General features: G+C 52.1%; 1 long non-coding RNA gene across 1 annotated transcript; it reads left to right on the top strand.

Moving 5' to 3' along the window:
• Positions 1 to 236: 236 nt before the first annotated feature.
• On the top strand, positions 237 to 6,361 carry LOC147377344 (uncharacterized). Its single transcript, XR_015137305.1, has 2 exons — positions 237 to 333; positions 5,883 to 6,361. It is a non-coding gene; the product is annotated as an uncharacterized LOC147377344 (long non-coding RNA).
• Positions 6,362 to 9,281: the final 2,920 nt, after the last annotated feature.

The following is a 9,281-nucleotide window of genomic DNA, read 5'->3' as shown; positions in this document are numbered from 1 at the left end:
ACGGGCCAGAAAGGAAACATCCTGGGTCCTCAGTTTCCCCATCTGTAAAATGGGGGTGATCATCCTACCTCATAGATGTGTGGTGAGGATTAACTGAGCAGACACCAGCACGGCACAGGGACAATCCAGAGCCTGCTCGTGACATTCTATCTTCCCCCCTCCATGACTGCAGGAAGGCGGGCCAGGAACCCTGTCCGCTCAGGACTGGCCCCTCCTCCAGCCCTCGGCCCCCTCGAGCCCCCGCCCCCTCCTGCTGCCTCAGCCACATCACCCTCTCGGCCACCCGAGCGTTGGGATCACCAGCGCACCTGCTTCCAAGGGCTCTAATTTCCTGTAAGTGTAAGAATTCAGGTCAGACACGGCCTGCGGCCCGCGGCCCCCCTCTGGGCGGAAACCCATAAATAACCCGGCTCGGGCTGCCTGGCCTGGGCACGAGACTCTCTCCTCTCACTGCGCGGGACGCTGGGCCCCTGCACCGCCCTGCGAGGCAGGCACTGCGACTTCCGTGTCCGCACGGGGGCGGGGGACGGAGGCTGCAGGGCGAAATCTGGGTTCCAGAGCCGGACCTGGGCTCTGGAAAGAACCTCCTTTAAGATAGGCCTTTCCCACCCCTCCCCCTCCCCAAAATGAGGGGGTCCTTCCACCACTTCCCACCTCCCGTCCTCCCACCCCCCCACCATCCTCACCCCCGCCGACCACTCCCCAGCCCCAGCCAATGGGTTAGGCCTGAAATCCATCCCTTAGCGCAAACTCTTTCTGTAAAGGGCCAGATAGAAAATATTTTAGGGGTTGACGTCTAGACAGCGTCGCAGCTCCTCAAGTCTGTTGATGCAGCCACAGACAAGCTGTAAACAGACGGACGTGAGTGTGTGCCAGTGACACGTTCTAACAAACACAGGCGACAGGCTGGCTTGGCCTCAGTTCGCCTACCCCTGCCTGGGTGCACCGGGTCCCACCACCACGCGGCGCAGGAATTGAGTCTAGAATCCTGGCTTATGAGGACTCAACAGACCTGGGGAGTTAAGACAGTTCAGGTCAGCACTGGCCAGAGGATGAAACCGAGGCCCAAAGCGGGGACCCAGCCTTCCCCAGTTTTCCCTGCCACCCCGAGCCGGCAGGCCCGGCGCTTTGCTCAGCATCACGGGTCCAACCTCCAAGCTCCAGACTCAGCCCCCCTGATCCGGGGACCAAGATGGCACTGGGTCCTTGTCTGTCTCCCGTACTAAACTTGGGACTTCTGAGCACAAGGGCTGGGCCCCAGATCGTCTCCAGTGTCTGGTCCTAAGGGTCCCCTATGTGAGACGATGGCTGCCCTCCAACCCTGCCCTGGCCGCAGCTGGGAGACCAGTGCTGGGCCCTCGGCAGCCTCAGTCTCCACAGCCCAGGATGGGTCTGTGCCATCAGCTGCAGCTCGGGCTGCTGGGGGTGGGGGTGGGGACGGAGAAGGGGGGTCCAGCAGGAGGAATGCGACCACAGCTGCAGGGTCCAAAAGTGCTGAGGAGACACGAAGACGTCTCCCTGTGAGTCAGGAGCCAGGAATGCGTCGCCCAGAGTGGCCACGAGCCAGAGCCCCCCACACGCCAACCCCCCTCGCCCCGTTCACCCCCCAGAGGACCCGCCTTTTATTAGAACAGAAGAGGCAGCAGGTGCCAGGTCTCTGCAAGCCCATTAAGGACCCAGTAAACTCCAGGAGGGCCGGGGAGGCGGCCACTGGGCAGGGGCGCCCTACTCCGCCTGGGAGAAGGAGCACAGGTCGCCCTGAGATGCAAACCAGGGTACCACCTCCAGCATCGCTCCGTCCTGGTCCTGGGCCTGCCTCCTCAGCTGGCCATTTCAGCTCTCTGAGTTGCAGTTCCTTCTTTTTAAAATGATTGGGTTTTTTTTTAATCTGTGAGTGTTAGTCACTTCAGTAGTGTTCGATTCTCTGTGACCCCATGGGCTGTAGTCCCCCAGCCTCCTCTGTCCATGGGATTTCCCAGGCAAGAATACTGGAGTGGGTTGCCATTTCCTTTCTCCAGAGGATCTTCCTGACCCAGGGATCAAACCCGGGTTTCCTGCATGGCAGACAAATTCTTTACCGTCTGAGCCACCAGGAAAGCCCCTGGTGGCTTTTTAGTGATTGATTTTCTTTATTGCTGTATTATCTTTTAATTCATTTATTTTTTATTGGAGGAAAACTGCTTTACAATGTTGTGTTGGCTTCTGCCACACATCAGCCTGGGTCAGTCATAGGCATATGTTGATCCCCTCTCTCCTGAACCTCCCACCCACCTCCCATCCCTCTAGGTTGTCACAGAGCACGACTGAGCTCTCTGTGCCATAGAGCAAGTTCCCACCGGCTATCTGCTTTACACGTGGTCATGAATATGTTTCAATGCTACTCTCTTGGCTGGTCCCACCCTCTCCTTCCCCTGCTGTGCCCACAAGTCTGTTGTCTATGTCTGCTGCCCTTTAAACAGCTTCATCAGCACCATTTTCCTAGATTCCATATATATGTCTTCATCAGATCAGATCAGATCAGTCGCTCAGTCGTGTCCGACTCTTTGCGACCCCATGAATCGCAGCACGCCAGGCCTCCCTGTCCATCACCAACTCCCGAAGTTCACTCAGACTCACGTCCATCGAGTCAGCGATGCCATCCAGCCATCGCATCCTCTGTCGTCCCCTTTTCCTCCTGCCCCCAATCCCTCCCAGCATCAGAGTCTTTTCCAATGAGTCAACTCTTTGCATGAGGTGGCCAAAGTACTGGAGTTTCAGCTTTAGCATCATTCCTTCCAAAGAAATCCCAGGGCTGATCTCCTTCAGAATGGACTGGTTGGATCTCCTTGCAGTCCAAGGGACTCTCAAGAGTCTTCTCCAACACCACAGTTCAAAAGCATCAATTCTTCGGCGCTCAGCCTTCTTCACAGTCCAACTCTCACATCCATACATGACCACAGGAAAAACCATAGCCTTGACTAGACGGACCTTTGTTGGCAAAGTAATGTCTCTGCTTTTGAATATGCTATCTAGGTTGGTCATAACTTTCCTTCCAAGGAGTAAGCGTCTTTTAATTTCATGGCTGCAATCACCATCTGCAGTGATTTTGGAGCCCAGAAAAATAAAGTCTGACACTGTTTCCACTGTTTCCCCATCTATTTTCCATGAAGTGATGGGACCGGATGCCATGATCTTCGTTTTCTGAATGTTGAGCTTTAAGCCAACTTTTTCACTCTCCTCTTTCACTTTCTTCAAGAGGCTTTTTAGTTTCTCTTCACTTTCTGCCATAAGGGTGGTGTCATCTGCATATCTCAGGTTATTGATATTTCTCCAAGCAATCTTGATTCCAGCTTGTGTTTCTTCCAGTCCAGCGTTTCTCATGATGTACTCTGCATATAAGTTAAATAAGCAGGGTGACAATATACAGCCTTGACGTACTCCTTTTCCTATTTGGAACCAGTCTGTTGTTCCATGTCCAGTTCTAACTGTTGCTTCCTGACCTGCATACAAATTTCTCAAGAGGCAGATCAGGTGGTCTGGTATTCCCATCTCTTTCAGAATTTTCCACAGTTGATTGTGATCCACACAGTCAAAGGCTTTGGCATAGTCAATAAAGCAGAAATAGATGTTTTTCTGGAACTCTCTTGCTTTTTCCATGATCCAGCGGTTGTTGGCAATTTGATCTCTGGTTCCTCTGCCTTTTCTAAAACCAGCTTGAACCTCAGGAAGTTCACGGTTCACATATTGCTGAAGCCTGGCTTGGAGAATTTTGAGCATTACTTTACTAGCGTGTGAGATAAGTGCAATTGTGTGGTAGTTTGAGCATTCTTTGGCATTGCCTTTCTTTGGGATTGGAATGAAAACTGACATTTTCCAGTCCTGTGGCCACTGCTGAGTTTTCCAAATTTGCTGGCATATTGAGTGCAGCACCTTCATAGCATCGTCTTTCAGTATTTGAAATAGCTCAACTGGAATTCTGTCACCTCCACTAGCTTTGTTCGTAGTGATGCTTTCTAAGGCCCACTTGGCTTCACATTCCAGGATGTCTGGCTCTAAGTCAGTGATCACACCATCATGATTATCTGGGTCGTGAAGATCTATTTTGTACAGTTCTTCTGTGTATTCTTGCTGTCTCTTCTTAATATCTTCTGCTTCTGTTAGGTCCATACCATTTCTGTCCTTTATCGAGCCCATCTTTGCATGAAATATTCCTTTGGTATCTCTGATTTTCTTGAAGAGATCTCTAGTCTTTCCCATTCTGTTGTTTTCCTCTATTTCTTTGCATTGATCGCTGAAGAAGGCTTTCTTATCTCTTCTTGCTATTCTTTGGAACTCTGCATTCAGATGTTTATATCTTTCCTTTTCTCCTTTGCTTTTCGCTTCTCTTCTTTTCACAGCTATTTGTAAGGCCTCCCCAGACAGCCATTTTGCTTTTTTGCATTTCTTTTCCATGGGGATGGTCTTGATCCCTGTCTCCTGTACAGTGTCACGAACTTCATTCCATAGTTCATCAGGTACTCTATCAGATCTAGTCCCTTAAATCTATTTCTCACTTCCACTGTATAATCATAAGGGATTTGATTTAGGTCATACCTGAATGGTCTAGTGGTTTTCCCTACTTTCTTCAATTTAAGTCTGAATTTGGCAATAAGGAGTTCATGGTCTGAGCCACAGTCGGCTCCTGGTCTTGTTTTTGCTGACTGTATAGAGCTTCTCCATCTTTGGCTGCAAAGAATATAATCAATGTGATTTCGGTGTTAACCATCTGGTGATGTCCATGTATAGAGTCTTCTCTTGTGTTGTTGGAAGAGGGTGTTTGTTATGACCAGTGCAGTTTCTTGGCAAAACTCTATTAGTCTTTGCCCTGCTTCATTCTGTGTTCCGAGGCCAAATTTTCCTGTTACTCCAGGTGTTTCTTGACTTCCTACTTTTGCATTCCAGTCCCCTATAATGAAAAGGACATCTTTTTTGGGTGTTAGTTCTAAAAGGTCTTGTAGGTCTTCATAGAACCATTCAACTTCAGCTTCCTCAGCGTTACTGGTTGGGGCATAGACTTAGATTACCATGATATTGAATGGTTTGCCTTGGAAATGAACAGAGATCATTCTGTCGTTTTTGAGATTGCATCCAAGTACTGCATTTCGGACTCTTTTGTTGACCATGATGGCTACTCCATTTCTTCTGAGGGATTCCTGCCCACAGTAGTAGATATAATGGTCATCTGAGTTAAATTCACCCATTCCAGTCCATTTCAGTTCGCTGATTCCTAGAATGTCGACATATGACATTCGCTTTTTTTCTTTCTGACTTACTCCAATCTGTATAACGAGCTCTAGGTTCATCCAGCTCACTAGAACAGATCTGAATTCGTTCCTTTTAATGACTGAGTAATGATCGGTTTTTTAAATTTCAGTTTGTTCTTGTGGGCTTCCCTGGTGGCTCAGCTGGTAAAGAATCTGCCCGCAATGCGGGAGACCTGGGTTCAATCTCTGGGTTGGGAAGATCCCCTGGAGAAGGGAAAGGCTACCCACTGCAGTATTCTGGCCTGGAGAAGTCCATGGACTACAGTCCATGGATTCAGAAAGAGCCGGACACGACTGAACGACTTTGACTCTCACTCTGTGCTTGCAGGAAAGCCCAACTCACCACAAGCTACACCGCTCGGGGCAGTGTGACCATCTCTGTGCTCTCCTTCATTACGTGTAGCCAGGGCAAAGGGCTGCCCCAGAGCCCTCTGTGGGCCTCCATCTTCCCATCTGTGAAAGTGGGTCACCCATGTGTCTTGCTGTAAGATCACAGGCTCCCTTCCTCTTCTCTCCCCTCCATCCAGCTCCCTGGTTTTGGACAATCCCAGGAAGTCCATCCTCCTATACCCACATCACCTCCCTCTGTCTCATCCTCAGGGCTCTCTCAGCAACTCCTTGAGCTCCCCAGAGGACCCACCTCCAGGAATCTACTGCCCCTGGTACCTCCTCTTGACCCGCTACCACTGCTTCACACCTGGACTCTATCTTAGAACACCATGGAAAGCCACACCTCCTCCAGGAAGCCTGTCTGGATGGCTCATTTCCAGCACAACTCAAGCAGGAACTGCAAAAACCTTCTCCGTGGACCCTTGCCCTCAGGTGGGGTATCGTCCACATGCCTGGTGCCAGGCCAGGTTCTTTGCAAACTCTACATCCTTTAATCCCCAGATCACAACCATCAGGCAGGACCTATTCTCCCACGTTCCAGATGTGGACACTGAGGCTCGGGATGGTGCGGTGACTTGCTCACAATTCCTGCATTTCCCAAAGTGTCAGAAGGCCTGATTTAAATATTTCAAAAGTTCATGTGTACTGTAGAAACTTATAAAATTTTCTTTATTCTTTTGAATTAGAAATGTTTCTTAGTGCTGCATCAAACTCTTTGTGAAGTAAAGTAGATTAGAGATAAAGAAACTATACATTGACGATAGATAGGATTGATATGGATTCAGCTAAAATAAGAACCTTGTACACACAAGAGCGCGCGCGCACACACACACACACACACACCCCTGAGATAATGTGGTCCAGAGACAACCTGGGGAGGCACCAATCCCCAGCATCGCTTTCTACTTCCTGGGGTCTCCGAACTTGAATAAAGTCAGGTTCCTCTCCTGAGACTGTCCTCCCCATACGTCTGGACCTTGAGTTGTATCTTCAGCCTCCTTCCTGCACCAAGCCCCAGAGCTAACACTTCATTGACTAATCATTGGGGAACTTTTATTTTTAAAACCTCTGGGGGAGAGGAAAGGCCATTGTGGGGCCTTTGGACTGACTCCAGGGCCACAGGGCAGGAGACCTGAGCCCCAGCACTGCCTCTGCGGGAGGCCCTGGGGTCTCAGTTCTAAGAGAACTGGGAAGCCCCTGCCTCCCACAGAACATGTGGCCCTCTCCGTTTGAGCTGCTCCCATCTCAATGTTTCCTGAACATTAGGTCCTCAAGGCACTGCCCACTGTTTATTTCATTTAATGCAGGAGCCTCATCCCTGTGCTTTCACGGATGAAGCAGGGGTTCCGGAAGTGTTATGCCGTACGTCTGGGGCATGGCGCCTGGGTGGAGTGGACAGCCTGGGAGCTTCTCCCATCTGCCCCCACTCCAGGTCTTGCCCAGGGTAGATCCTGTCTCGCCTTCTTCCCAGAAGCCTTGGCTCAGCAGCGCTGAGTGCTAGAGTGTGCCCAAGGAAGCTTTTCCCAGGGTGTGGACCCTGCCAGAAGAGGCAGCCAGCACCTGCCCAGCAGGCTGCCAGGGAGAGGCAGGAGCCCAGCTGACCTCACAGGCTCCCATGCCCACGCTCGCACTCTCACTCTGTGCCCCAAGCAGGCACTGCCCACAGACAGCAGCCTCACGGCAGCAGGGTGCATCCCAGCAGAAAAACCAGGGCAGATGGGGTATCGCTGTTTCCATGGCTTCAGATCAAGGCCAGCCCTTAGGCCCACCTGTGATAGTCGTGACCTCCAGGGACCTGTGCTGACCCCCTAGTCTCCCTCCCCCTCCATGCCCCTCCTTGGGGCTGTGCTCTAGGGTCAAATATGCCTTCTGGATCACTCTAGTGATAGCGATAACCCCAGCACTGCTATTGCCGGGGACCCAAGGAGCTTCCTTTTCGAATATTAGTTTTCTCATCATCCCTTCCTATAATCCAGAACATTTGAATGCTTCTTTTTATTTTAGATCCCTAGAAAGCTAGAATCCTCCCTTTAATCTGAGAATATTGGAACCATCCCCCCTCTTCCCTAGAAGTTTAAAACATGAGACTTTTCTTCTGTCTCCAAAAGGATAGAAGCCCAGAACTGGATAGGACCTGAGGTCTCCAAGGGACGCAGCTGAGGAAACCGAGGCCCAGAGAGGGTGAGCGACTCTCCCGGACGTCACACAGTGAGGTGGTGGCCGAGCTGGGACCAGGACCCAGTCGTGCGGTTCCTCTCTCCACGCCTGTGGCATGGAGCCTCCAGTCCCCTGAGCAAAAAAATATCCGTCTGGGTCACAGGCCCTGCTGCTAGAGCTTCCAACAGAGTGCCACCAGGAGGGTCCCTGCTCCCGTGGCCTCGCCCCAGTCCTCGGGAATGGCCAGTGGGCCAGGACCTGCATGCCAAGCCTGCAGCAGGGGCAGGAGACACCTCCCCCAGTCAGCGTGCTTGGGCCTCCAGTGCCACCCCCGAAATAGCCCAGCTCTCCGGCCCACAGCGCAGATCGGGTTGCAGCCTCCCTGTCCAGATGGGGCTCCTGGCAGGGTGGCAGGCGCTTCACCCTCTGCACTGCCTCCACCAGCCCCTCCCCTCCTCACCCCCACCCCATCTCAAGGCCAGAGGTAACAACGAGCTCCGAGATTTTGTGCAGTCATGGATCTGCTGTGTGGTCTTGGGAGAGTCACTTGCCCTCTCTGGACTGCAGTTGTCCCATCTGGAAAACGCAGAAAGTGCTTGGGGCTGTCCAGGCAGGTTGTGATACGGCAGTGAACAGAAAAAGTCCTCATCTTCAAGGAGTCTGCGGTCCACGGTCAGCAAACCCTGGTCCAGGCAGTCAGGTTCCAGAGCCCGTGTCTGTAGCCCATGTGCTATATGTCAGTGGGTTCTGGGGAGCCAGGAAGAAGGGGCTGTGCTGTTTTATTGAGGGTGATCCAAGGAAGACCTCTGAGGATTTCAGCAGGGATCCCCACCCTGGACCAGAGAGGTGGAGGTCATGGGTGGGGCCAGGGAAACCACACCCCCTCCCCAAACCAGAGCTCTAGGAGTAGAACTGAGTTTTCTGCTGCCAGCCCCTAACTGAACTCAGCCTAACAGCAACTCCGTCATTCCCCTCGGCAGTTCCCGGACCCAGCAATTCAGAGAGATGCACCTAGAAGGTTCTGCAGAGACCAAGGTCCAAGGGCCTGAACTGCCCAGGAGTCCTAACTCCAGCCCTCAGATAACATAAAGCAGTTGGAGCCCCAGGGGACTTCTCACCTGGGCCTGGGGAGTGAGGAGGGGGTCATGACATGAAGACCGCCAGCCTCGAAGCTGCGTTACAGGGTTGGGACCCTGGAGCTTCTGGGGTTCAGGCGTCTGTGGTGGGTGGCCCCAAGGTGAAGGGCTCCTTCCTACTGGGGGCCGTGCCCCCAGTACTCCAGGGACCCCCCTACTGCACTAACACTCAGGGGGGATTCCCTGGTGGCCCAGTGGCTAGGACTCTGTGTTTCCACTGCTGGGGCATGGGTTTGATTCCTGACTGGGCAAACCAAGAGCCCACATCATGCAGTGTGGTCAAAATAAATAAATAATGAAAATTAGCAGGGACTTC

Source organism: Bos grunniens, chromosome 2 (genome assembly GCF_055505025.1).
Source record: "Bos grunniens cultivar Pamir isolate PY7600 chromosome 2, Bosgru_T2T1.0, whole genome shotgun sequence".
In the NCBI taxonomy this organism is placed as follows: Eukaryota; Metazoa; Chordata; class Mammalia; order Artiodactyla; family Bovidae; genus Bos; species Bos grunniens.
This window is presented reverse-complemented; position numbering and strand designations above follow the sequence as displayed.